The sequence below is a fragment of the Amphiura filiformis genome, chromosome 8, assembly GCF_039555335.1.
Source record: "Amphiura filiformis chromosome 8, Afil_fr2py, whole genome shotgun sequence".
Lineage (NCBI taxonomy): Eukaryota > Metazoa > Echinodermata > Ophiuroidea > Amphilepidida > Amphiuridae > Amphiura > Amphiura filiformis.
In genome coordinates this window covers 58378312-58405339 of record NC_092635.1, presented here as the reverse complement: position 1 = coordinate 58405339, position 27028 = coordinate 58378312, and the positions used below count along the sequence as shown (strand labels likewise).

The following is a 27028-nucleotide window of genomic DNA, read 5'->3' as shown; positions in this document are numbered from 1 at the left end:
TACTATTGTGCGACTTCAGATGATTGACCTCATATTTTTCATGCAACTGTAACTAACCTTGGTATTATTGCGATTAAATATCTTGTGCAACTTGTGCCCTCGGGGGAAATGCTTGCTTATCACATATAAATTCAATACTAAATAGAATGATACCTCTTAAGTATTTAAATATAACAGCTACTTCATCCTCACTATCTACTGAAGATAGGTCTTGGATTGTTTTGTATTTCATGCACATGGTACGAGGGAGAGGTGATTAATAAGTGCAGTTCAGATTATTAAATGATTACACAGAAAGTTTGAATTGATTTTCTCTTTTCTAGTTTTTCAGTTGAGATCATTTTAATTATCTCTAACTAATAATTAATTAATGTTTAAAAACATTGACAGTCAGCGGTTTCTAAGAATTGAAGAAAAAACAGGGGAAAATCAGCCAATCCGCAGTGTCATCCACTACCTCGGTCTCAGGGGCTTAACACCCAAGCTGGAAAGTGATCACAGTTGGGGAGGATTCCACTTCATACAGCATGGTAAAGAACTGGGCTGTCGAGTTCAAACATGGAAAGGAGAGACTTAACGACCCCTGTCTGGTGAAGCCAATCACTGTCACCACACAAGACTAAACCGACAATTCTTAGAAACTGCTGACTATCAAGGTTTAATTATCTCTAAAAGAAAAAAAAAAAAAAAAAATTACTTCAAACTTTCTGTGTAATCATCCAGTAAGTTGAACTGCAAACAATATCAGTTACAACTGTAGAGCTCATCTCCTTCTACCTTAGGGCTTATCAATCACCCCTATTGAAGATAGCACATGAGTAATGCAAAAAAATCTAAAGTGCTATCTTTAGTAGACAGCACCTATATGTAATGCAGAATGGTCTAAGTGTTATCTTCAGTTGATAGCATGTGTGAAATACAAAACAAACTAAGTGCTATCTTCAGTAGATAGCACAAAACTTTGAGACAGCGTGCAACCTGGTGTCAGAAAATTTGGTGTAAACAGATAATGCTTTTTTTTTTAAATGGATACTGATAGTTGTCAGTTTACATCCCAAGCTTTACAACAGTGGTAAATTTAATATCCTAGATTACTAAATTCAAAGAGTTGGCAAAAAACGTTTTGGTGAAAAAATACTGCTCTCCAAGTTTGCATGTACAAATCAGGGTGGTTTTGAAAAGTTTCTCCTACCTTAACCATTCACTTAGCAAAAATAGTTTACCATTATGCTATTCACCTTGTGCTGTTAATACATGCTTAATTTGGCTGCATTAAAAATAAATTTGCATGAAGGCATTTTGCATTATTCGAAACGCTTGAATTGCCCATATACCCAATCTGCCAATGCTCTAAGGCCTAAAAATTGTTTGATTACGTAAACTGACCCTATAAATAGGTCGACCTTGACTTTTTTTTTTTTCTAAAAAAAAACATTAAAAAAAAAAATTTAAAAAAAAAAAGCAAAAAGTTCTAATGCCTTAATTAAACCCAATTTACAGCTTTAAAAGTAAACAAAAATCCCTACCTACCTACCCTTATTTTTTGTTGTTATGCCAATCAAACAATTTTTTTAGGCCTAACATATTCTATAGCCCCAATTTTATGCATTAAGATCATTTAAGGGTACTACACCCTGTCCAATTTTGTGCCTATTTTTGCATTTTCTCAAAAATTATAGCGCATTGGTGACAAGTAAGATATGTATATTATAGGGCAAGAACTAATGCACTGGAAATTTGATTTCGCACAGAGAGCAGTTGTGGAGTCACAGTCAAAAATGAGGAAAACCAACATTTGATCAATAAATCAATTTAACTACTTGCCTTGAGTTGCTGAATTTTCAGAGCAATAGTTGTAATCCTTGCCCCTACAACATGCATATCTTAATTGTCACCAATGCGCTACAATTTTTGAGAAAAATGCAAAAATAAGCACAAAATTGGCCAGGGGTGTAGTACCCTTTTAATCACTTGTCATACAGGGATATGCCACTTTGTATGCGTATACTATACCCGGTTCCACAGACTTTGTGTATCCCATTTTACAAATACATAATAAATACATACAGATTGAGGAACAGATCTCATTTCATAGTCCCTCCCATTCAAGTGTATCTTCAGTAGATAGCACGGTGTTTATTACAAAACAATCTAAATTCTAAAAGCTTACAGGAGCTTACAGTGATTATAGTTCTGTTCTCAATAGACTATCATAGTTTCAATTCCTTGAGACTAAACCCAAGCTGCCAAACAGCCCTATGATGAACATTCATTCTCAATAGCCCTTCCTTCTTCCGGTGTAAGGTATATAGCAAGTGGATGTCGTCAAATGCCCCATCACCTCTACGGAATTCTACTCTTTTGAGACAAACAGCTACACCTCTTGTGTCCGATGCATTGTGATTTTTGTATGACGAATATGATGATCACCTGTGACAAAATGAAGATTTATGGAAAAGAATAAAATAAGAGTGGTTAGCCCATCTATCTTGCAATCATCAGGCTTTCAGTTCAAGATATGATTTTGTTGTAGTTCAAATGACAAATAATCAATACAAATACTGCTTATTTTTACCTAGAACAATATACAACTCGGAATGTGGAGTGCATTGTGATGGAAAATAATGTGCAAAGCCATTGGTATTTTGACTGCTCAGTGCAAGTGGGTAAGTGCAATAGCTGAATATTTGGCAATTTACACACAGTATATTGTTCTCATCTACACTTGGCATCTATACCCATGGCAGCTATTGCACTTACCCACTTCTGGCACTGAGCAGTCAATTTGTCATTTGTACATCAACAAATTTGTTTCAAACAAGCCCCACCCTAATTAGGGATGGGTACAGCATTCGTTCCATTAACCGCCCATGCCCCTATAAGCCCACCCACTCAGCGACTTTACAACAAGCAAAATGTGAAATTATTAACCAGCCATCCAAAGTTGTCAAAATACCTCCACTAACTTACCTGCAAATGCCTTTAAATGGCCAAATTTGAGGCGATTCTAACTTCAAAATTGAATTTTATTTGCGGCAGTTGCCATAAACAGGCAAAATATGGACAGCATTTTATTTTGAGGGCACACTAACTGCGAGTAACTAAATACTATCAGACGGTGATTGATGACTAAAACTATTGATGTGACGGGTTACATATTCTTTAAATGTTGATTTATTTCAGTACAGAAAGAAGAAACTGCTTTGCACCTCCCATATCTGGTTTCTCTTAATATACCGTAAAACCCTGTCTACAAGCATATAGTGTGCTTCTGATGAAAGCTACATTAATCCAGTCGCCATTATGGAGTTTGAGCAAATAAATTACGGATCCAAGCATATACAAACAAAATGTATTATTTTAAGACCGATCTATTGTATTGGTATATAAACACTTGCTTGAATTAATTAAGATTTAATAAAAAACACTATATGCTTGTAGACAGGGTTTTACAGTATACATGTTTCTATCCATAAATTTTTTCTTTTATCTTTCTCTTGTATTGCTATTGATGTCCTGAATATTTAGTGTACATTGCATAGGCCATTCCTATTATAATTGGCACTTTCCTACTGTTGATGGGGTGAACATCAAGATACACTGCGCACCCTCTACTTACCTCCCACGACCTGATCTATGCCCAAAACGCACGTTTTGGACCACAAAAACCCCTGTACCACAGAAAAATGTTTTGGCACCCCCGGAAGAACGGGGATGACAACACCCAGGTGTTAGTATCGCCCAACACTAATGATATATCACCCTCACCAATTTGTTTCTTGCGACCAACAATGACGTGTTTACAAAGAGCTCCGATTTCTGTAGAGAAATAACGTAGCAGCGTATCAGTTATCACTTCTGTGGTATTTTCTGTAACTTTAGCAAGATTTTTTCCCATTTGTGATGTTTTTTTCTTGCTAGTTTGTCGTAGTCTCTGTGACCGACGTGAGGCCGCCCAAGTAAAATAATCATAGGCTCTCACTCGGCTCCCCCTGGTAATTCCACAGGGAGGTCACCGGCGATCTCCCCTTCTGTTCCGGCTACTTAAAATTCACGATTTTTTTTGCTTAATAGTGCGGGGGCAAATGTCAAAACTGTTCCTGTGCGCCCCTTTCAGTAGTAGGGGATCTCGTGTTCATCTTTTGGATCCTGTGCACTTTTTCATGTTTTGGGTTCTCTGGCGGTAGAGGTGGGGGTGAAACTTCAAAAGTCCCACCAACGCAAGGTGGAGGGGCTTGGGGACAGAAACCGCAAATGCCGTTCTTCTTCGCAGGAGTCGTCTGGCTCTGCGAAGAGAGTGTCCCTAGCCTGGGAGTTTGTCCTCTGTCCCCTGGGTCATCTAGCTCCAGGAGACCATGTATGAGCGAGTCGGTCTCTCTGTCTGTCCCTAGGTTGGGCAGTCCCCAATCCTTTTTGGCTCCGTCCTCCCTTATGCTGGGTGGCTTGCACCCTCACGGCGGCTCCCTGAGCGCTACGGTGTCCAGGTCGAGTACCGTATGGGTGTGCAACCCCGGCACCCCCTGAGCAATGGGCTGGCTCGCGCCCGAGCGGCCAATCCTCGTCCTCCCCGTGTGCGGTCGACCTCAATAGTTCCAAGGCTCGACCGTCGGAAGCCCTCCTGTCCGTCTAGGACGGTAGAGCGATCTCCGGCGGCAGCCACGCTCAACCGCTCGGATCCAGTACGCTTGGCTCCTGGCCAGAAGTGCATCGGGACCCCTCCTCTGCCCTAGCTGCTCCCCCGATGGTTGAACATCCGAGATTCCAGAGCAGTCAATGCTCGGCATCTCAGGCTGAGGCTCTGTCAACGCTCATCTCATCACTTTCAGACCCATTGGCGTTAGACCGCATGAACCAACTTATTGCCTTGTTAAGCAAAGATCCCGGTCAGGTGCCCTTGGCGGTAACCCGACCAGTGGGTCAAGGTTTGCCTTTAATGGGCCCGGATCCGCATTCCGCTGCGATTAGGCAATAGCAACAAATTAGTTTGATCTTTCGATCGACCATCGATGCTTGGTTGATCCTTATTATTTATAAAATCAATTAATTTACTTCTGTTAGTTGTGATAAAATAGTAATCTGTGTCTGTAGAGTTATTGACCAATATAAATTTAACGTTAATTCTGATTAATTAGTTGATAGTTCATTAATAACAAGCATCGAAGCAGCCTCGACGGTCGATCCAAAGATCGAACATATTTGTTTCTGGTGCCTTAGCGAAGAGGCTAGCTATGATGAGCTTTCAGATGGTTCTCAGACGGAGGTAGAGTCTTCTCGGGATTTTTCGACTCCCCCCAGGGCAGGCAGAGAGGGTTCTGATATCCCTGTTGGGGTTCATCGCGACCCCATCAGTCGCTTAGCGTCCTTCCCAGTCTCTCTCAGAGCTTCCCGGTCGGGCCACCTCGGTCCAGAGCGCAGCCCCAATCAGGAGCCAACTCGGTGGGGCGGGGTTCCTCAGCCCGACCCGGCTCCACCTGGACAGTACCAGTGGAGTTATGATCAGTGTCGAGGCTGGGGGACCCTTATTCATTCCCAGCACCGACTCCGGGTTCCGAGGAGGACCAGTTGCGGAAGAGGCTCCTTACGCCTAAGGTCTCGGCTCCCTTTTTCGCAGCCGTCCTATCGGACGCTAAGATGCGATTGGAGTTCGAGACGCCCCCGCAACTGGCTTCTGACTTAGGATATGTGGCAAAGCCAGCTAAGCCCCCCAAGTAAATTCTGTTCATCCCCTTATCGTGTGACATCAAGGCATTCACCACGTGATAAGGGTGAGGTTGACCGCCTTCCGTGGCTGACCTATATCCAGGTGCCTCAGCAGCAGCAGCTGGTTGCTCAGCATGGTTGTTTGATGTGATCATTTATTATAAAAAAAAAAAACATTATTATAATGCTCAATTCTACACTTGAACAGCTATCACACCAATAAACTGTATGTACACATATAATTTGTTGCAATCTTTAACAAAAATGTTCATTTCTATATCAAATTATTCATCTTTTTCTGCTTTCTTGTGGTAATTTTAATTCTATAAACTGCACATTAGTGTCCAAATTGAGGGCCCTATCTACATATATTTTAAATCTAAATTAGCCAAATAATATGATTTGTACCTTTTTACATTTCATGGTAAAAGTTTTTTGAAAATTCTCTTGTCATTTCTTAGTCTCTTTGCTGATGTTCTAATACCATTTTACAAGTAAGTGTCTACCCCTTGAAAAGATGCAAACAAGATTTTAGATAAATAGCGCCATCATTGTTCAACATTTCTTAAAAATGACTCGGTTTTACATGCCATCAAACAACCGTGTCAGCAACCAGCAATTTCAGCAGCAGCAGCAGTACCATTTAATGACTTTTAATGACCTTAATGACCTTGCTTCAAATTCACTGACTTTTAAGGAATTTAATGACCGCTACGAACCCTGCTACATGATTGAAATTGATATATATATAATGCGCAATATAAAAACAATGATTCATCAAATTTTTGACCCCACCCCTCTTCGGGAATGTGGGAGGGGGCCCACATGGGGGGGGGGGGGGTACTAATGAATGTGCATGAAGAATACATTGTATGATGAGAGTAATTTGTAAAATTCGGTATGTTAAACATACAGAGTGATGTCATTACAAATTGGGACTAAAATAGTATAGGCCTATCCCAAAAGGAAATACATAGGCCTACACACTCACTCACCCCCACCCCCACCCCACCCCCATGTTCACAACGATGTCTACACAAAGCCAAAGGATACAGCTAAAAGGTTCATATCAAACCTTTGACCGAAATTTGTTTCCATTTAGACTTAAACATGACTTGATATTAGAGTATACATATAGGCCTATACAGCATCAGCATCATCAGTCCAGCATCATCTCAAACATCATCGTTCATTAATACACATTACATACTTCTTACTTGGGTAATATTCATTGAGGAAAAAGAGATGAGTTTTTGAACGCAAAACCGACACAATCATATAACATGCTGGTCCGATAATGGACTAAAATTTATCAATTTTGGGCATGAAAAGGTGTTCTCAATAAGATAAAAATTTGACCACATGCATGTTAAATGAGTACCTTTATCTAGTCGAGTCATCCAGTCAGGGTTCAAAGGAATTTTCATTTTAAAATTGGAAATATATGAGTCCAGAAAGAGTTAAATGTGTATATATAGCCTACATAAAATGAAAAATATATAGGCCTACAAGACAGATTTATTTCCAAACTTCTTTTCTTACTTATTTGTAACATAAATTTTTATTGTTTCAGCACATTTTTTCTTTAAGGACTTTCCATAAATTTCAAGGACTTTTCAACAAAATTCCAGGACTTTCAAGGCCTTGAAAAGGCATTTTGATTTTCAAGTACTTTCAAGCACTTTTTTGGCTTTTCAAGGTTCTGCACGCACCCTGTATATATAACTGAAGTATAAACAAAAGATTGATGTAACCATATGAACACAAATAATTTCACTACAGGGTTAAAATAAATGACCGCTCCTGATCAAAACCAAAAAAGAGACCCAGAGAGGGCAAAAACACCTCCCAAACAAGGATTGCAAATGCAATTTCTCATCAAATTTGGCCCCCAGGAAAAATACATCTACATTTTGTATACCTACCTGTACCACAGCAAATGACCAGTACCCACTGTTGATGTATGGTTGTAGCCCCCTATGACTTCCTTCTATAACTGGTTATTGATTCTTGTCAACTGGTGCTCCATCTGCATACATGACCATATATATAAAATAGATGGTGTACGGATCCTACCTACAAAATGTTTGTAAAACGGGAAAAGAACTGGTTATATGTTGAATGAACTATAATATGAGGTATTAGGACAACTAAATCTAACATTGGACACATTTTGGTGCTGCTTGGCATTATGCTAGAGAACAGGATTGAACATTACATTGTTGGTGCAAATATGGGCGGAAGAATATTAAGTGTCAATCACACCGGACTGCCTTGATTAGGCAAAAAAAAAATTGTTTAATTGTCCTCCACAGCTTTGAAAGAGGACGTGTGGATTTTTTTTTTTTAATCTTTTTTTTCTTCCGGATTTGGAGTATTCCTGGACTTAGCTAGAGCTAAATGCTAGAATCATTCATGGTGACTTAAAAAAACAACATTTTGTTTCTTTAATTATGCAGTTTAAGTTTAATTTGTGTTCATGTCATAGTCTTTTAATGATTTCAAATCCAATGTATTTTGACGTCATTAAAAATACTAGATGATGTTTTTTGGGGCTTTTTATTTTCAACTATGAATGATCTTAGCATTTAGCTCTAGCTAGGTCCAGAGATACTCTAAATCTTGGGAAAAAAATGAATTTTACTTTTTTTTATTTTAAAATACTTATTATGACTTTTCAAACTTCTGTAGATGACCTCTGAAACCAAATATGATTTGGAACACTGCAGGCAGCAATATATAGAGCTTTATCATACCATCAAGTAATTTCCTGTGTTTTCATTGGATAAGCGCCCCAATTTACTGACATGATAGATCTGGTATCATACCTGCTGAGCGCGTCACATGTGCGTATCGAGGCACCGTATCATGTTCGTAAGGACATACCGCATGTACGGTTCTGCATGACAATTCATGCACACAGCAATGATTGTTTGATAACAGTCATGGCGCCTCAATATTAGCTACAAAGCCGGTGTGTCCGGGTTTCAGTGGTCTCAGCCGCAGATTTGAGTTGGTGTGGAAGATGACCGTGCTGGTTGGGGGGGCACTCATGTATAAAAGTTGTAAGCATCCGCATGAATTGACTTTCAAAAATGACCCTAAGCGAGGATGTCAAAATTTAGGCAAACTAACCCTAAACGAGGATTTTACTCAAATAAAACCATGCTAAGCAAGGAATTGGTTTAAAATTTCAATAAACAGGGAGATACATTAACAAAACACCCTAAGCGAGGAATTGGCTTGAATTTTGTCCCTAAACAAGGATAGACGTTGCGTGTGTCGGTATGAGTGTCATTCACTGATAATGATCGGCTATTTAAGGCGCTATTGAAGTCAGCTCCGAATTTTTTTTAAAATCTGGTGTCTAAAATTGCTCGGAAACCACTCTTTTGTGCCGAATAACTTGATAAATAATGTCAATACTAATGGCCGTTAATTGGGTAATTTTAAAAAACTACCCTAAGCAAGGATAGTTCTTTTAAACACCCCTTCTTCCATAAAATGAGTGTTTTGAGACCCTAATCGCGGATCCGCATGGATCGTTTTGCTTTTCAAAACCACCCTAAATCCGTATTTTCTTTCACGCGAATGCTTACAAGTATAATTCTGAGTTAGGCTTACTTTACGAGGATTATCGTGTAGACAGGTTTGTGTAAAATTGTTCCAGGCAAGAATTACGCCAGTGAATATTTTTTTCGTTATGTGAGATTAATTGTACGGTATGATAAAATCGTTATTAGGTTCGGTTTAGGGGTGATACGGATTACGTCTAGTCTCAGACAGAAGATGAATTTTTGACGTCGCCATTGGATTAACACATAATCAAGAAATCTTCACAAACAATTCTAAATTTGTTATGTGGTGTAAAAGCAAAATTATCTTACTCTAAAACCGTCGGGGTACGACTATGTACCACACTGCAAGTATGTTAATTTTCCATTTGTAATTGCTAACCGTGTATTTTGAATGGGGCTGTCAGCCCTGTATCTTCGCCAGCCTCAGACGTCACGTGTTGTGCTTCCTACGCCGCCTGTCTCAGAGCCCGTATCAGGCTACAGCCCTCGCCTGATACAGACTCCTCGACTAGATATAATCCGTATCACCCCCAAACCTCACTAATAACTAATAATATAATAGTTCAAAAATCTTGGCTCAAATCTCAGACTTTCAAAGTTCAGAAACTTGTCATACCTGAAACCAAATATCTTCAGCTTCCAAAAGATCAGTTTGATTTGACTTTGCAAAGACATGCTGGTGGTATATACCGATCTAATTCCAAAGCAGCGTAGTGAAGCAGCATCCACACCTCTCGACTCTCTAATCGCCCAACTCCTGTCAGAGTAGCACATGCACAGCCTGCCTGCAAGATGAAAATAAAAGTGAAACCAGTGGTACTATGAATGGTCACAGATTTGTACCTTTGGGCACTTACATATATATGTAGGCCTATACATCACAGATATCTACTCTCCAGCATGCAATAGAATCTCCAACATGTCAGGGAAACTGTTTGGATCTCAAAATGATGAATGTAAATTGGGCATTGTTAGCTCTGTCATCTATTATGTGTACCTGTTGTAACGTTAACACTGATCCCTGCAAGCTGTACGCTGTATTGGAAAATTTGATGCCAAGTGTATAATTTCAAGAAAGCAAATTTTAATAATGTCAGACATGAGATGAATAGTGTTGACTTATTTGATTGTTTTTACAGTGCTGGCACTGTTGATACTGCTTGGTCAAATTTTAAAACAATTTTTACAAATGTTCTTGACAAACATATTCCTAAAATCAAAATCAAGGATAGCACTACTCCAGGCTGGATTGATTCTGAAGTTTGTCATTTACAGAAGAGTAAATTCACAGACTGGAAGTGAGCACAGAAATTAAATTCTGAGAATCACTGGTCAAAGTTTCAGAAACTTCGTAATCGCCTGAAAAATCTGATGTCTGTTAAATATGACCAGTACATTGATGATTTTGGGTCTACGATTCTGGAAAATCTAAAATGTTTTTGGTCATTTTTTAGATCTAAAACCACATCAAAATCCTTGCCCCAGGTCATCAGTGATACCAATGGTGTAACCGCTTCCTCTGTTAAGGCAGCTGTGTACTCTCAGACATGCATGTAGTAAAAGTGCCATAACTTTGTAATTATTAACATAAGACATATAAAAGTATACATTTTTATAAAGGCAAGACATCAATGAATCTTAATATAAATACAGATTTGGTGTAAAAACAACAATTATGAAGAAAATCACAAAAAGTGAGTTTTTGGCAATTTTGTTCGGTACATCATAACAAAAAACACTCTTTCCAAAAAGTTTTGTTTTCTTTTTTCTTAATCTTGAGACACCATTCGAAAACGCTTTTTTTTTAGTTTTTGATATTGGCCTTATTTTTTGAGATATTGACCATATAAGGCATCAAAATGAACTTTTAAAATTCACAAACGCCTATTTGCACAAAATGATGCCTAAAATTGGAAATAGACCAAAATATAAAAAAATGAGAAAACCTTTTCTTAAGTCGATCATGCTTTTTATGATGAGCATAATTGCTTACCTATAGATGCTGTATTTATTGAGTTATCGTGTACCTAAATCGTCATTTTACCGAGAAAATGAACATTGAAATAAAGGCCGTTGAAGTTTAAAGTGGTCATATTTTGCACTTTGATCGAAGCTAACAGGAGAATGCGGCAGTTCTTGTTTTTCTACCTTACATTACGTGAACATCGGGTAAATCCACAGCCCTTTGAGAAGTTTGGGCGAAATCTATTCATATCTTGATGTTTAAATCGGGGGAAAGAACTTGAAAAAATTAACATTTTATCAGCTAAAACAGAGCCATTTGACCGCTAGGTTTTAATGAAATCAGTGCTTCCGCGGTGCTTCCATAAGATGCGCGGCACATACAGCTAAGCGTTGCGTATGCGTAGCGTATCTGTGCGTTAACAAATTGCGTGTCTACAAAACGCGAACGTTGTTGCGCGCGTATACCCCGATGGTACAACACAGATTTTCTTTCCTTTTAAATTGCGGAAGCGAGTGAAATAGTGAAATAAAATCCATAAAATAGAGCAGTTGGAGTTTACAACTCTGGATTTTCTTTCCTTGTATTTATAAAAAACATAACAAAGTAAATACATTTCAAAAAAGCTCAATTTCGCGAAAGAAACAATGTCTTGAGTACACAGCCGCGTTAAAAGAAAAGGCTACCCTCTTTAACAGTTATTTCTTTTCTGTATTTACAAAACCAAAGAATGATCTGAACGTTCCAAATATTCTCATCTTTGAACATGAATCATTGGGCAATTTTGAACTTCAAAATGATGATGTACCGGTACTTGATATTCTGAAAAATTTGAATGTTTCCAAAGCATCAGGCCCGGACGGTATATCACCACGTGTCCTAAAGGAATGTGCATATCAAATTGTATCTCCCTTATACCAGCTTATACCATAGCTTTAACTTCTCTCTGAGTGAAGGTAAATTACCCCAGGAATGGCTTGAAGCCAATGTAATACTGGTTTATAAAAAGGCTGACAAACAACAGGTTGGAAATTACAGGCCAGTATCTTTACTTTGTATATGTGGGAAGATCATGGAGAGAGCAATTGTCAATTTGGTTTTTCCTCATATAAAAGAGAGGCTCTACCATCTTCAACATGGCTTTATAAAAGGGTGTTTCACTGTCACTCAGCTGCTGAGTCAGTGCAGCCTTGGACAACACTGGGCAGGTCGATATGGTTTATCTGGATTTTTCCAAAGCTTTTGACAGTGTTTGTCATAAATTAATCTTATACAAACTCCGGTCTTTTAGTTTTCATTCTGGTCTACTTAATTGGTTTGAAGCTTATCTTACAAATCAACGCCAATGTGTTGTTGTTGATGGCGTCCAATCTGATTGGCTTCCAGTGGTTTCCGGGGTTCCACAGGACTCTATCCTTGGGCCCCTTCTTTTTGTTTTATACATAAACGACCTGCCCAACATTCTAAGATTGCTTTATTTGCCGATGATGCTAAGTGTTTTATTAACATAAAAAAACCTTCAGATTGTGAGCAGCTTCAGTCAGACTTAAATGCTCTAGTCAATTGGAGTAATACCTGGGAGTTTAATTTCACCCTTCCAAATGCCAGGTCATTAAGATGTAGGAAACCTGTCCTTTATGATTACAATATGAATGGCACAACTCTCAGTAAAATTGATACCATCAAAGATTTGGGTGTCGACATATCAGCTAAACTTGTCTGGGATACCCATATTAATAGAGTTGTCAAAAAAATGCAATCGTAAGATGGGCATGATCATGCGTACAGTAGGGTTCAGATTTCACACCACCAAATAAATCCCCATAGAGATATGTACTAAATTTGCCTTCAGAAAACGTCGCTGATCCTTCTGGGTGGGTAAAAATATAGGTTGACCATCATTATTTTTTTACGACTGGACCTCGAAGTCTATGATGTCTGGAAATTACCTAATTTACAGGCAAAATCGTGCCAGTGTTTCTGTATAGAAAAGGCTGCTTAAAATCATTAAAAAATACTTGATCTCTCCCATCTGTGATATTACTTATCATGATCAATCCAAATTTGGCTAAAATTATGTAAATTTCTGCTCATTTTAATGCTTAAATTGGGATAATTGAACTTCAAGGGCTCACAACCATATTATTTGGTGGTGTAAAATCTGAAGACAGCAACATGTGTCTGATTTTTCCTATTTCAGACTATCTGCATCTAATTAACTTATTTTTAGTATAGCTTGAGCAAGAAAGCTGGTTAAAATTTATTTTCAAGCAGAATCATTGTGTACCTGATATCTGCTATCTACTGAAGATAGCATTGTGATTAAAATTCATTTTCAAGCAGAATCATTGTGCACCTGATATCTGCCATCTACTGAAGATAGCATTGTGATTACCATGGCAACATACCCCACATTAGAACAGGCAGCAGTCCACTCCCAACAACCACAATGACATTCTGGATGATCCTCTGTGTGTTTCTCTACCTTCTGCTCCACTCGCCACTGCACATTTTTGAAGTTCATCATCTATCCAAGGTCTATAGTCATGTATATACATGCATGCAAACAAACAAACATAAAAACAAACAAACATGAAATTAAAAGCTTAGGCTTTCATGAATTTGCAGTCAAGAGTGCCAGGCAGCTAGACAGACATGCAGAAGCAGTTAAAACATGACCATGAGTTATAAATGTTGAATTACATGGGTCTTTTGGTGAAATCTTAAGCTTAACCCACCTTGTACATGTACAAGGTAAGCTTACCTGATCTTGGCGTTCATTTCATGATCTCCAGCGCACGAGTTCACGATGAGTTCATGATGTTTTATTATGTTTCTTACTTTCTTACTTTGTTGTTTCTTGCTTTCTTTTTTTATTTACAACATAAGTCATTTCCCTTTTAGGATAAAAGGTAGCCCTAAAAGGCTGTTTGGTTTGTCTTTGATTCTTCTGAAGTGAGTTTACTGTGCTGCTCTGCCCTCTACCTGGTTGCCTCCTTGGCGAATACAGGTTTCAGCCCTGGTCCTCATTGCATCAATTGCATTGCGTATCATCCTTGTGCGCCGGATACTTGCGAATGCATTCAGTAATACGTTTGCGAAGATCATGGATTTTGCTATAAAGGAAAACAATCAAGTGGTGTGAGGTCTGGTGATCGTGCCGGCCACTCCACAACATGAGCCATCCCAACCACTCTGTTTGCTCTCCGTGGACAGAGTGAAAAATGAGTACTTTTATTCAAAAGGGCATATCTTCAAAAGTTATGAGCCGATTGAAATAATTGTTTTGGTTTATTAAAGCTAATGATTAAAGGTTTCTTTACATTCCAAAATATATTTAATCATCTTTTTCGAAATAGGAGAAAAAGAGGGCGCAATGAGGGGCCTCTTTTTTTTGGGACACCCTGTAGTTAAGACTTCACATACACACCCACTAATATCTGACTTCTCTGTAGTCAGAAGGGTCGCTAGTCCGAAGGTTCTCTAAGTCCGAAGATTCTCTAGTCCGAATATAGAATAAGGGTTAGGGTTAGTGTTAGGGTTAGGGTTATGGTTAGGGTTTAGGGTTAGGGTTGGGGTTTAGGGATTGGGTTAGCGAGCCTTATTCTATATTCAGACTAAAGAACCCGATATTCGGTCTAGCGAACCTTTTTCAGACTCCGGACTAGCGAATGGTAAATTACGTGTTCGGACTAGCGAACCTTCGAACTAAGGAGCCTTCGGACTAGGGAACCTGCGGACTAGAGTTGTCACCCTAATATCAGTATATTTAGCAGTTCAGCATGCAGGGGGCGGAATGGTAGGGAGGCAAAATGTCCTAACATTAGCAATAACTTCACACAGCCATCAGGTAACCCCAATATACAGCATTAACTGTACACAGCCATTAGCTATCTTCAGTAGATACATGTAGCAATGAGTTGGTCATAAATATCACCTATTTTCAGCAGATAGCACAGATTCAAACAGCCATCCACGAATATCAGTAGGTAGCACTGACATCACATAGCCATCAGCTATCTTCAGTAGATAGTGACTTATCATAGCCATCAGCTAGATAGAAATGACTCCACATAGCCATCAACTATCTTCAGTAGATAGAAATGACTTCACATATCCATCAGCTAACCTCGGTAGATAGCAATGACTTCACAAAGCAATCAGCTATTAGTAGATAGCAATGACTTCATATAGCCATCAGCGTTTAGTAGTTGGCAAGGACTCCATATTAGATAGACATCAGCTATCTTCAGTAGATAATAATGACCACACATATACATTACCTAACTTCAGTAGATAACAATGACTTCATAGAGCCATCAGCAATCTTGAATAGTTAGCAATAACTTCACATAGCCATCAGCTAACCTCAGTAGATAGCAATGACTTCACATATCCATCAGCTATCTTTAGTAGATAGTAATGACTTCACAGAACAATCTGCTATCTTCATTTGATAGCACTGACTTAACATAGCCATCAGCTATCTTCAGTAGATAGCAATGACTTCACATAGCAATCAGCTATCTTCAGTAGATATTAATGACTTATAATATCATATCCATCAGCAATCTTTGGTAGATAGTAATGACTTCACAGAGCAATCTGCTATCTTTATTTGATAGCACTGACTTAACATAGCCATCAGTTATCTTCAGTAGATAGCAATTACTTCACATAGCCATCAGCAACCTCAGTAAATAAATATGACTTTACATAGCCAATCAATTAGCCATCAGCTTTATATATCTGTAGATAACAATAACTTCATGGCCATCAGATTTCTTCATTAGATAGTACTGACTTTACATGGCCATCAGCTAACCTCAGTATATAGTAATGACTTTGCGTAGCCATCACCTATCTTCAGTAGATAGCAATGTCTTCACATAGCCATCAGCTATCTTCAGTAGATAATAATGACATCTTTAGTAGATAGCAATGACCTCATATAGCCATTAGCTATCTTCAGTAGATGGTAATGACTTCACATGACCATCAGCTATCTTAAGTAGATAGCAATGACTTCACAGAGCTATCATGGGTAGAAGCTAGACATTTCGCCACTGCCATTTCACCCCCCACCCCACCCCACATGTAATTATGCACAATAAAAGAAATATAAAATTATATTTTACCTAACGCAAATTGACAAGATTGTAAAATTGCCCAAATGTGTTCAAATGTATGCAAATTTATGTAGATTAGGAACAGCAATGTTTAAAATTTGCTTCATTTCCAACTAGGTCTATATAGATGTGATTATGTCATGTAGCCCTACATAATGATCAAATTATGTGGAATTTTAATAAATAAATTTCGGTATTTATATAGCACATATATATCACGAAGTGTTCAAAGCGCTGTAATTTCGCTGCCATGGTGCAGTCGGAATAGCACAAACCTATCCGCACTTAGATTGTAACATCCACCATTTATCTGTGCACCTTCCCAAATTCCATTGGGCGAAGGAAATTTTTGTTTTAAACCAAATAACTATTCACAGATTTTTTGAAAGCAGGAGGAAACCGGAGATCACAGAGAAGACCAAAATTCCTTTGGAATGGAGAACCTTTGGAATAGCAAGAGGACCCTCTTTGAGAGATGCAAGTCCTATATTACATGTATATATTTGTAAGATTCCAATTGTCAAACCTCTTGGCATCTCACAATTGGTCATTTTATTTTCTGTTCTGCCAAACCTCCAGATGAGTTTATAAAGGAGCATAATTTGGTTATTTTCTAGTTTATTTTGTCTGGAAACCCTAACAATGTTTTCTGGGATGTTGGTAGGAATGAGAACTTATTCCGCATTTTTTTTTTATTATATAATTAACATTTCTTGGACACTATACAAATTGTGCCGGTTGCTGAAGTTCTGTATACTCGCCTGGTTCCAGTAAAAATCTGGATATAGTTGGCTTCAGTATTTACTCACCTTAATATTGTCATCATCTATGACCGACCAAAATCCTTGAATCGTGCATTTCAGTCTAGTTTGTGCCTCAGATATGTCTGTCCAATGTGTCTGTGAATTCTATGGACCTTGATGACTGCCTCTGCCTTTGTGAAATGTCTTTCCTGCAGTGTAAAATAATGTGTACCTTGTAGATTTGACCTCTTGAATGAAGATGAACATCCGTCCAGCTGTAAGTGCTAATACTACATGTAAGTCCTGGTGATGAACTTGTAACATACACTGTATCATACGTGGCCTGGTTCTCTGCTTGTAGGACTGGCAGGTCTGTTGTCATAGGCTTAAGAATATGTTGCGATGGCGTAAGAACATGTGCAGCTGCCAAACCTATAGCCATGTAACCCCTCCTGATGGGCATCAGCTCTGAAGATAAAATAAAGCAAAGTTTGTAATCTCTCCAAACAGCCATAAATAATTAAATGTGCCTAAATAAAAAAGGAAGAGAAATGATAAAATTACAAAATCAATATATCAATCTCATTGTTTGTGGACATTTCCGCAGTTCTTTGTTAGTGACCACGACTACTCAAGCAAAGTCACATGCTTTGTGGCTGGCAATTGGCTATTTTTGGGGTTTGCACTACAATTTGTCACAAGTTTTAGTGTCTATTAACTTATTGCTTCAATTTGCTTGAGCAGTTTCGGACCCAATGTTAGTGTGTTAGGGGCAAGTCTTGAATGGTCCTTTGATATCGAAAGACACCAAAACTACACAAGTTCATCAGGCGGTCGTACAAGACCCTTGCGCCAACTATCTAAAATAAACTAGTTATGCAAATGTGTTAGTTCTGAAACTGAACAAACAGATCCACCATATTGGGGAATCAAAACAAGACCAATTAATGGTGGTCGATCATCAAACATGGAAAACCAGAATTACGCGGTTCTGTGGCCCCCAAACAATGGTGTGTAAATAACAAAAGTTTGCAAAATACAAATAATATGCAATATGCAAATAAGCTCATTATTATGCATAAATATGTACATAACATGACACACTATACAGCACATCAGGTCACCATATACTATCACAATACCAAGTTTGAAGTTGAATCGGTTATTGTGTTTAAAAGGGCATTTCGTGATCCACAGCCTCATCCCCCCACTTTTCTCAAAAGTTGAGATTTTTATACCACTGAAAACCTCTGGCTACACAATGTTTATGTACCAAATATTTCTTGCAGATTAATTCGTTCAGCAAAAATATTATCAAATTCAAATTTGGTTCTGGTATACCAGAACCAAATTACAACAGTGGCCTATGGATCAGTGTAATACACATAATCATGCATAACTCGCAAATGCAAAATCAGAATCAACTGAAATTTTGGGAGTAAGCTTTTTTTTTGTGGATATCTACTGAAAAATGTCACAAAAGAGGATGATAGGATCACAAAATCCTCCTTTAAGGGGGTACTACACCCTTACCCAATTTTGTGGCTATTTTTGCATTTTTCTCAAAAATTATAGCGCATTGATGACAAGTAAGATATATATTATAGGGGCAAGGACTACAACTACTGCATTGGAAATTTTATTTCGGTACAGACAACAGTTAAATGGAGTTAGTCAAAAATGAGGGAAAACCAATATTTGATCAATAAATCAATAACTACTTGCTTTGATTTGCTGAATTTTCAGTACAGTAGTTGTAGTCCTTGCCCCTATAATATACATATCTTACTTGTCACCAATGTGCTATAATTTTGAGACAAATGCAAAACAGGCACAAAATTGGCCAGGGGTGTGTACCCCCTTAAGCTGCAGAATTGGTTAATGAAAATTTGCATAACCAAATTGCAAATGAGCTCATTAAAATTCATAATATGCAAATAACATGACACAAAACTATACAGCGCATTAGGCCACCATATCCAATACCCTATAGCCAGTTTGAAGTTGAAACGGCCTTTGTGATTAAGCTTCAGAGTGGATTAATGAAAATGAGGCAAAATATGCAAATAAGTTCATAAATATTCATTAATGGGCTATTTCATTATAAATGACAACATTGAGTCCCAAAAGGGGTCAAAATTCAAACTCATTTATTTCATGCAAATTCATTATCATTTCAAAGTTCAGATGGTGTGTCAATAATTCTCAAAATATTAGAGCGTCAAACCCTCAGGAACCATTAAAAAAATTAAATTGAATTTTTGCTGTGTAAAACATAGCTGCCGTCTGGAGGGGACATTTTTTTAAACAATTTAATACACAACTTTGAAAGAGTATATATGTAACCAACATTGGGTTCATACTTATTCATATTTAGTCTGTAATAATTCTTGTATGTTCCTTTACACTTCAGTGTCTTGAATATGCCAGTTTCAATATAAAACAATTAGTAAATTGATACTAATCCAGATAAATGGTGCAAAATTACTACATATTTTTAAGGATAAACTTTATCTTCACATGAAAAATTCATGAAATAGTCATTTTGTCCTGCCCAATAGCTACACTGATGCATTAGTGAGTATTCTGCGTCAATCTGTTGTACTAGTCATGGAAAACCTAAAATAAAAGACCCCTCCTGTGTCATTTGTTCTGGATAGGACACATTTTTTAACACATAATAAAAAGCATACTTTAACTTTAGAAATAGCTGCATCAATATTATTGCATAAAAGATCCCCAGCATTTAAAATCCACTACAAACAGGGTTAATATTCTGGTTAAATTAGGAATATTGCAATTCTTAGCTAACCGAAGTTCAATGCAGAATAATATCATATGTGTTCTCAACAACTGGACAATAATTTGAACACTAAAGTGGTTTGTAAGCATAATTTGCAATAAAATGCAAAAAATTTCTTGTAGGTTTGGCTCTTTGAAATTTTTATTTTTTAGTTTGTTTACCAATTCATGGAAATGACATAATTGTGCTGGAGAGGACATTTGTTAAATTGCAAACAGAATCGTGGATACAGGCTTGCAAAATGCAACAAATACCAAATCATGTGCCACCTTGGTAGAAGGAAGACCACTCTTCCTCTACAAATTTCACATTCTATGATATAACCCTTCTTATTTCAACAATTAGTAATTAACTTCAGTTCTGGAGAGGACAAATTTTTAACGCGGAACTGTGATATCAAGAACAAGTGGTCTACTGAATTCCTCAATCAGTGCCCTGTCCCATCAATTGGTAATATAACACAGATTATACAGGTAGGGTAAGGGTTTATATTTCCTCTTTAATGTTAACAAAAATGGAGGCATGAATTGGAGAGGACACTCATTTTTTTATTTAGCATAAAATGCCAATTTTGCAAGAATCTCTGAATTTTAACATTTTGCACCAATTTTCACCATTCAACTTGCATGATGTTCCACACATATCATATTTTCATTGCAACAAGCACATTGCCATAGAATGTACCTAATTTTTCAAAGAATTAATTCAGGATACATGGGCAAAATGAAATGGGACTCCAAAATTGGGTTAAAAATGTACCTTTTGGCAATTTTTTTATACAAAAAATAGACAGAATTCTGTAAAAATGCTCATGTAGCTTGTAGTTTGTGGCATACTTAGAATTAAGTTAATAACACTGCATTATCACCCTAATTATATCAACCAGATATGGTAAAAGCCATTTTTGTGAACGTGTCATTTATAATGAAATAGCCCTAATATGCAAATAACATGACACAAAACTATGCAGCACATACCATGATATCCAATCACCATATACCAACTTAAAAGTTGATCGGTTGTGTTTTTAAAAGCTGCAGAGTGGATTAATGAAAATGTAGGCAAAACATGCAAATAAGCTCATTTAATAAATATGCAAATAATATGACACAAACTATACAGCACATCATACCACCATATCCAATCACCATACGGAGTTAAAAGTTGATTGGTTATTGCGTTAAAATTGCAGAGTGGATTAATGAAAATGTAGGCAAAATATGCAAATAAGCTCATTAGTATTCATAAATATGCAAGTAACACAACACAAAACTATACATCACATAAAGCTATGGTACGTTTACCGTATTCATTCCAATAAGCGCCCATGCCCCAATAAGCGCCCACCTAGGGTATTTTCAATTTGCTAAAGGATACCATTAATGTTGAAGTGACAGAGACATCGATACAGTGAAATAGCTGGAGGGCTATAATCCTGTGTAAACTTGCAATACATTTTCTGCATCAGAAAAGCTATTACATCTCAGAGCCCTTTATAACATATGTAAAATTGTCTCTAATAAACGCCCTTTACTAAAAAAATTACGGAAACCAGGTATAAAATAAGCGCCCACCCAAAATGCGCTGATTGGAATGAATACGGTAGCTACTATGACCAATCACCAAACCCAGTTTTAAGTTGATTGGTTATTGCATTCAAGCTGCAGAGTGGATTAATAAAAATCTAGGCAAAATATGCAAATAAGTTCATTATTATTCATAAATATACCAATAACAACAACAACAAAACTATACAGCACACCAGGCTACCATATCCTATGCCTGTACCAAGTTTGAAGTTGATTGGTTATTGTGTTCAAGCTGCAGAGTGGATTAATGAAAATCTAGGCAACATATGCAAATAAGCTCATTTATATTCATAAATATGCAAGTAACACAACACATAACTATACAGCACATCAAGCTACGGTTAGCTACCATGACCAATCACCAAACCAAGTTTGAAGTTGATTGGTTATTGCGTTCAAGCTGCAGAGTGGATTAATGAAAATCTAGGCAAAATATGCAAATAAGCTCATTTATATTCATAAATATGCAAGTAACACAACACAAAACTATACAGCACACCAGGCTACCATATCCTATCACCATACCAAGTTTGATATAATATTGGATGGCTGAGCATGATACCATAACATATCGGATGAGTCATAAAAATATCGGACGAGCCAGCGGCGAGTTCGATATTTGTATGACGAATCCGATATATGGTATCATGCTAAATAAGCCATCCAATATTATCATTATTAGGTTTTCTTAACTCCTAATAACCCTGAAAACATAATGAAGTTGATTGGTTATTGTATTCAAGCTGCAGAGTGGATTAATGAAAATTATGAATTTATATTGCTCAATGCTGGTCGTATTCATTTGGAAGACAATAGTGAATTGACACCAAATAATGAATAAGGGGCTGTGCAATAATTATGAGCCCTGGGGGAGGGAAAAATTGGGGAGGGGTGGGGCAAGACATTTTTGGCGAGCCAAAAGGGGGGGGGGCAAGCTATGCCCAGCGAGGTCACGTCACACTCGGTGTGACGTGCCCTGAACTCCAAATAACTTTCGTAAGCGACAGACAAATTGCAGGAAAGCGTGCCAATTTAAGCTTCCTGTAATATCTATTGCACATAACATACTGAAGTCACAAACTTACAACAATATGCACTTCAAATACAGCAGACCAGCTGTTAATTATTACCGATCCTGTAGAATAACACATAATCTTCAATTTCATGGAATCCGTTGCTCAGAATTGCAAATGTCATTTTTATCTGTCAAATGCGCTGTGGATGTGCTCAGAGATTTTATGATATGCTCCATAAATCATAGGTGTGAAACTCACTTTATACCACTCGCTCGCTTTACGCAGAAAAAGCGAAGCCTCCGCTACCTCGTGGCACTGGGAATAGCGTCATCATGGGCGTGTACAAAATTTCCGACAGGCGCCTTATTTATTTATAACCCATTTCCTGTTTGGTCGTAGAGGTTTTCTTTTTTTTAAGAGGCGAATTCACGTGGTGATCCAGCGATCGAGTATAAATTCAGCATGACTTCTGCTTTCGCAGGTGCAATAGCAATACATGGCCACAATCAGTGACATTTACACAATGAAATAATGAATTATTTATGACGTGCATGGGCTGGATTTTACGATCGAGGTAAGGTTTTTGGCCTGTCCCTGCGTGAATATCGTTGGTTTTCAGCATCAAAGATACTTGCGATGACCAGTTTTTTGCGGACACTTTGATAACAGGTAACTTTTATAGGTCATAGGGTAGAAACGATAGTTGTACAATTGTACGAAAATATACATTTTGTTATAGGCCTAAAATGTTTACAAAAATATATATTGGTCCACACGTTGTGCATATGTATTCAGTTGTTCGACGTATAGGGGCAAGCGTTTTTTTGGCACACATTCTTGGGGCATCTTTTAAATAAAAGACTCTAAAAAGGCTTAGGAAAACAGTACGGAAACACTTTAATATGCAAATTTTCCTGCTCGCTGCACTCGCAACATATATAGACCATTTAAGGTTTGAAAATTGGGAACCCAAAAATTTGGCATGTGTAAAGGGGAGAGGGCAAAGAATTTTTGGCGGGCCGAGAGGGGGGGGGGGGGAAGAGATTTTTGGCAGGCTGTTCAGAGGGGGCTCATAATTATTGCACAGTCCCTAATGAATTCTTCCTTGTCAAATTTTTCAAACTTCCCAACAGGAAACTCAGAATCAATTGCAGATGACCTAACGGGTCATTCTAGGATTTACATTTTTTATTAATGAAGTTACATGTTGTTTTGAGGAATAACACAGGAAGTTTTGAGTTTATTTCAACTGGTGGTGTAGAATCGCAAGGTGAGTGAATTCGTGATGAGCTTTTCTTGTTCCAACAATCCGATAGTAGAATACTGAGGCGTATTGGCTATAAAGGTCTTACGCATGCACGGTGGTGTTCTTGAATTCGCTGGTATCGTTTCAGAATGTCTTGGAATGGTACGCACTTTCTCATGCCAAATCACGCCAAGGTACATAAAATGTAGTAAATGTCACGCCGATGCTAAAGTACTAAAATCTCACACATCGTCAAGCTAAATTGTTGTCCCTAACCTCCCCCTCCCCACATAACCTGAAATTCACTTCACTCATGACGCATCAGTTGTAACTTGTAGTCAACTACAAATTTCGAACGTTTGAGGTGTTGTTCTCAAGTTGTACTAAGTTGTAGAACCTTCTGTGCAAGTGACTCAGGATTTATTATTGCATTAGTAGTGTATCTGGTAAAATTTTAATAGTGACAACCTGTTTGACCCATCCATACATCATGTGACATATTGCTCAATATCTGTATGTGATTGTTCATAATCATATTTTGTGATAAAAATTATTAGAAATGTGTTACCTCCTTGTTGATTTCCAATCATTTGTACAGCCAAGATTTCTTCATGCTGTTGGCCCACCATGCAATTTATGAATAGAGACACTTCTACTGGAGTTTCAATTATTGGAACTGAGTACGAGTTGAGTATGACGAGTGCATGCAGAATTAAAGCATGACATTCATGACATTGTGATGACAACAATTGTCAGATGTAAACCAGATGAATTTTCGCGTCTTTCTTGTTCTTTACTCACATAACTGGATGTTAAACTTTGTTCACAATTCCTTTATAATGACAGGGCTTCAGTTCTTCTTTGGCTGTAGTGCAAAATGAGGCGATTTCTGACCATTTTGTTAACAACATTACAGCGTCAGCGACCACAACATGTGATTTTCCTAAAAATTGTCCTTGCTATCCGCAGCCCGTAGCCAAATAGTTTAAGGGCGCACACCACCAAATTAAACTTGGTAGAATATTAATCGTGTAAAAATCGGAATTCTGGAAAAAAAAAAGAGGGTGACCTCCTCAGCATATTTTACAATATTACTGAAAATATGTATTTTTTTTTTCATGAATATATCTAACTTTAGGAGTTTTAATTTTTTCATTTTTAAAAATTTTAATCTACTTTTTACAAGTTTTCACCAAAATAAATTTGAGAGTTTAATATTTCAACGTATTGTTCGGCTTTTTTAATTACAAAATACAAGTAATATTGTAAACTACCGGTACTCAAACCTTAATGTTTTGGCCTTGAGTTTGGTATATGTAGTGACGTCGACATCCAGTACCTTTATGCAGTTGGGACGTCATCGGAAGAGGTGCTTTATTATTTTTGTAAATCAAACTACCGTATTCATTCCATTTATCGCCCAGGGTGCTTTTAAGTAGTCATTTTACACAGACGGTTATTTTTTACACTGTTTTCATAATTATGTGTAAAATATGTCCAATAACAAATCATCCATTTTAGTGCAGTGCGCCCTTATATTGGTGACTTGACATGCACTGCAGAGCAGGAAATTAAATAAAATTGTGTATAATTTGCTTCAAGTTCAAAGTAAAGGATAAGTCAACTAAATTTCGCGGTTCTCGGATTGGGCGGTTCTTGTGATAGGCCTGTGCAGGGCAAACCGCTATTCGAAGGTTTGCTGTCCCGAAGGTTCGCTATTCAAAGGTTCATTATTCCAAAAATTAAAAAGGTTCTCTATTACGTAGGTTCTCTATTCGAAAACAGAAAAGGTTCCCTATTCAGAATATGAAAAAAGGTTCGGTTCTCTATATTCCGAAAACGAAAGACGGTTCTTTATTCCGATATAAACCACCGTGTTCTCTACTCCGAAAATATGGGCCCTGGGGCCTTTTGTAGTTTTAGCGCTAGCCTTGACAGAATGATGTGTTTGATGACGGAGGAACAGGCCCTAAAAGAAACCAAGTAAAATTTTTCGTTTAGCCATGATGTTACGAATTCCACTGCTATAACATATTCGGAATAGAGAACCTTTGTTCATATTCGGAGTAGAGAACACGGTGACTTGTTTCGGAATAAAGAAACTTTATTCGTTTTCGGAATAGAGAACCCATATTTGAATATTCGGAATTGAGAACCTTTTTTCATATTCGGAATAGAGTTACCTTTCTGTTTTCGGAATAGAGAACCTGTTTGTGTTTTTATGGGAATTTTCGAATAGAGAACCTTCGGAATAGAGAACCGTTTTTTGAATTTAGCGAACCTTTAATTACATTGAATAGCACATGCTAAAATTACACGTTCGGAAAAGCGAACCTTCGGAATAGCGAACCTTCGGAATGGCGGACCTTCGGAATAGCGAGAGGACCCCCCTGTGCATACATTAATTTTGAAGATTTTTTACGATTAAGTTCGAAGAGCAAATCACTGAATAGGCCTTTTAAAATCAAATTCATTCAATAGTATCGTATTTTGCAAGTTGAAATATCGTGGATGACTGGGTGGGCAGTTGGCACATTGGTTCACCACAAGTTTGGTAGTGACGTACATGTAGGTGCGTATTATGCTGGTAGCAGTTTTGAATTGCACACATAATATTAATCGCAAGAGGCGTACATGCACACATATTACAAGGGCGGTTTCTCAGGGCTCTTAGAGCACAACCAGAAATAGCAATGATGTTGCACTACCAAACTATTGATGCGACATGCGCAACACTTTAGTACATAACACGAACCCCATTGTATGCCTACATTCAGTAGGCTACATATGCATAGTGAGGCAAATTTAAGTCGCTGCCTTTGTTTATAAAATCTTTGATGACCACAAAATGCCTGCACAGCCTTACAATGGCACATATACATTGGTTCGCCATAAGCCTAGTGCATTACACGGTACATACCTGTCGCGTATTTTGCTGGTGGCAGTTTCAATTGCACGCGTAATGTTAGTCGCGCAGTTTGCACATACAAAGGCGGTTCCTTATAGTGCAACCAGAAACAACACTACCGAACTCATTGATATGACATGCACAACACATTTAGCACATGACTCGAAACCCCACTGTAGGCCTACATGCATACGCATGGGTCAAGTTTGAGTCACTGATCTTTGTTTATAAAATCTTTAAGGAACCCAAGATGCCTGCACCTGGTACATCTAGATACATTGCCAAAAGTACGGTAGTGAAGTACTTGTACATAAATTTGGTTCATCTCAAGTTTGGAAGTAGCGTAGGCCTCA

General features: G+C 37.7%; 1 long non-coding RNA gene across 2 annotated transcripts; it reads right to left on the bottom strand.

The window, feature by feature from the left end:
• Nucleotides 1-1758: 1758 nt before the first annotated feature.
• Nucleotides 1759-24706, bottom strand: LOC140158320 (uncharacterized). 2 transcript variants are annotated; one of them, XR_011859773.1, is made up of 4 exons: nucleotides 24569-24706; nucleotides 17180-17579; nucleotides 9895-10063; nucleotides 1759-2430 (listed from the first exon to the last, which is right to left on the bottom strand). It is a non-coding gene; the product is annotated as an uncharacterized lncRNA (long non-coding RNA). The 2 variants fall into 2 exon arrangements; XR_011859772.1 differs by lacking the exons at nucleotides 1759-2430; nucleotides 9895-10063 and adding an exon at nucleotides 13579-13779.
• Between the last annotated feature and the right edge of the window lie 2322 nt (nucleotides 24707-27028).